At 38.4% G+C, this 3,314-nt stretch overlaps 1 protein-coding gene across 1 annotated transcript in view; it reads right to left on the bottom strand.

The window, feature by feature from the left end:
* PLCB1 (phospholipase C beta 1) overlaps nt 1-3,314 on the bottom strand; it is a gene marked incomplete at its 5' end in the record, with an annotated part of 159,422 nt that overhangs the window by 72,976 nt on the left and 83,132 nt on the right. The gene's annotated exons all lie outside the window — the stretch shown is intronic.

Raw genomic sequence — 3,314 nt, 5'->3', positions numbered from 1 at the left:
GACTGCAATAAAATAAGGAGGAACATGATGTAGCCAACATTTATGACAGTAGAACAACGTGACTGGCAAAAGCTGTAGCTGTGACAAAACCACACAGACATATCCCCTCAATTCTCCTTAAAATATACTCCTCACAGGACGCAATTCACTAGTTTAATAAAACCAATGTTCGGTACATAGATCATCAGCATTTAATACAAATGAAGTTAGAATTCCTAACTTCTGGCAAGTTTGTGCCCCAAAAGTCACCGCATGGGAATGTGGGTATTATCTTCTTTTTTTGGGACTAGGTTTGTTATGTGGTGCAAAATGCTGCATCACAGCTTGTTGAGAAAGTATTAATATAGCCTGTCAGTTTTAGACATAAAACATCTGTTTTCAGAAAGTAAGGCAGAAATGTGAGACAGGATCAGGAAGTGAATAAAGGGTAATTTTTACTACATCAAGCAGTCTAATCTCATTAAAAAGTACTTTCTCTTCTCATAATTCATCACACAGAATGCTAAAGTAAACATGATTTTTCCTTAGCGGAGAATATTTTAGGCTCTTTTTAAAACATGATGTAATCCAATCTTATAATTTATAGTTTTAATATTCACAGAAAATGGTTTATATTCCACACGTTGCCATGTCTTTTGCAAGACAGTGTATTTAGTAAGTAGAAAGATACATACCCATACAGGTACTATATATATGGTCTGTATTTATTTCTACAGAGAAAAGGAGCTGCAGTGTATTGGGGTTGGGAGATCTTCTCTGTGCTGCACGGTTAAGACTAGGAGGGCAGCTCTTAAACCAGTTTGCCTCTATCCTCCTTGGTAAAGTATAAGCAAGTATCAGCAAGGTCTCCCCATAAGGAGTGTCAGATCAACTTAACTTCCGCTACTGTCACTTAGTGTAATCATTATGATTTGCAAAATTATGCCTGAATTTTCATTTTAAATAGTGGTATCAGATAGGCTAAGTGCAGCTGCTCTCCTAGAGATGTTTTTGTTTACTTTCCCTATCAAAATGATTTTATTTAACCAAAGAAGCCAACTGGAGCGATTACACACATTTGATTTATATCCAGGCATGCAAAACAATAGTTTCCATTTCAACACTGTTTTATGGATAGAAACAACAGGTCAAACACTCTGCTGCTTCCATGTCAGGCACATTAAGCAGCCAGCAAGGCCTCTCGACTCCTGGACTTTGCAGTGGGAATTAAGGTGCAGCCCCAGCAACATTATACCAGCAGGCACAGCCAAAATGTATTTTACTCTGGCTGGCTTTTCCTAGACCCCTACACGCTTCTACTCCTGTGACGGTGGTGATAAAAATGTACAAGCTACTTATACCAATCTACTTTAGGCTGGGATTAATTCATCCCATGAAACTCCCAGCTGCAAATTTTATGGTTTATTCCTCCTGTCTGTAAAGGACACCAGGCAGGGAAAGATTTTTTACCTGTACTCTCATAAAGATTTCCTATGTATTCAGAAAAGTACAGTTAAAGGTGCAAAACCCACACTGCAGGTATTACAATGCTTCCATTCTGCAAATATAGCTGTTCTAAGGCCAGGCTGGAAAGTAAGAACTGGAAGTTATGTACTGACCAGAACGTTAAAGGTAGGAATTCACGTTACGCTTATGATGGGAACATTGCAAATAAATACAGAAAAGATGCTGTAAATGTTGTCAGTGCTTCAGCGTTCTTCGTTTATGTTATTGCACTGATAACTAACAGGCAGTGTAATTTGAAGCCTAAAGAAAGGCTAATTTATTCGTTCAAAACAATTCACTATTAGGTAGCCTATTTGACTGCTGTTTTGCAAGAAGCCTGGGGAACTTCTTACAGAGACGCAGTTTAGACTTCTAGGTAGCAAAGAAAAGACCTCAGTTTTCCTGTGGTAGCTGCAAGAACCCAGCCCAGATAAATAAATGTGTTTTTTAAAGAGAAAGAGGAGTGGAGAGATAGAATCTGTGCTAGAAGACAGCACAGCTTTGCACACAAACATTTATAGTGTGCAAATTTGAAACTGTCCATAGGAAATTTGAATCCAGGTGCACTTAGGTGTACATTTCTGACAAACATACTTGGGTTTATTTAGTGATGTTGGCAGTGAATGTACTTGCAAATATTAACTGATGTGATTCTTGTGGGCCAGTGTAAGTGAACAAAAGAGTCAGCTCTGCTGACTGATGAAGAAAACATTATCATCACATAACACAATCAGGCAATTCAGGATTTCCAAGTACAGCCCAGCTGCCAAATACCTTACCCAGAACGGGCGTTTATAAATAGAAGGTAGCAATGGTGTATTTAGATTGCTACTTAAAGCGGCAATTTTGTACCTGTCCCTTGCTACTGCATCTAACTGAATGGTTATACATTTTTAGCAAACACACCGCTACAATCATTACAGTTTTCTTTTAACAAATATTTCTCTGCTACTCCAAAACACGCTCCTTTATCCTATGAGCTTTCAGGCTCCTTGGCATATAATAGCACTACCTGAGCAGTACAATTCATCTTTCCTTCTTCCCATTTGCTATAGGAGATACTCTGTGACAGAATTTTTCTAACAAATAAGCCTGTACAGACCAGGAAAATCTGTACTTTTTCAAAAGTAAAAAATGACCTCTAAGGTATTTAAAGGATTATGTTAAAAAAAGACTTTGCTATTAAAATAGAATCTCATGTGTAGAGCGTCCTAGATAAATGTCTAGGATACTATTGAGCATTTCACAGTGTCCTCATTCAGCCGAACTTGTGACACTGCACAAAGAGTAAATTGTTGGCCACTGAATTGTAATGACTTTCACTCATCTGGTCTGCTTTGGGAATGTATTCTTGGTTACAAAATCTAGTTCAATGAGGCTTTGCACATCTGAGAATTGAAGAAGACAGGCACCAGAGCTGAGGGCAGTTTAGGATTATAAAGCATTTTTCCATCTTCGCTAGAGACCTGTTCTGCATGCCTTTTAATTCACATGATGTGCCTAACATCTGACACAACCAATCTTTAAAAGACAAGGTTGATATTTTCAAATGCTGCTAGAAGACGTCCCAATGACAATGTCTGAAACAGAGAGACTAAATGTTCGAATGTGCATAGAGTTTATCCAGAAACCAAAGCTGCACTGCTAGTACTCTTGATTATGCTCAAAATAATAGCTATGCATTTCTAGGCCCAACATCTCCAATTATAACAGAAAAACATGGTTTACAGGTTAGTCAGTAGGTAACCACATATACCCAAACAGGTACCATCAGCAAGTTTGCTGACGACACAAAACTGGGAGGAGTGGCTGATACACTGGAAGGCTGC

The sequence above is a fragment of the Egretta garzetta genome, unplaced genomic scaffold, assembly GCF_000687185.1.
Source record: "Egretta garzetta isolate BGI_Z169 unplaced genomic scaffold, ASM68718v1 scaffold419, whole genome shotgun sequence".
NCBI lineage: Eukaryota > Metazoa > Chordata > Aves > Pelecaniformes > Ardeidae > Egretta > Egretta garzetta.
The sequence above is the reverse complement of the archived record's forward strand: the minus strand, read 5'-3'. Positions and strand labels throughout refer to the sequence as shown.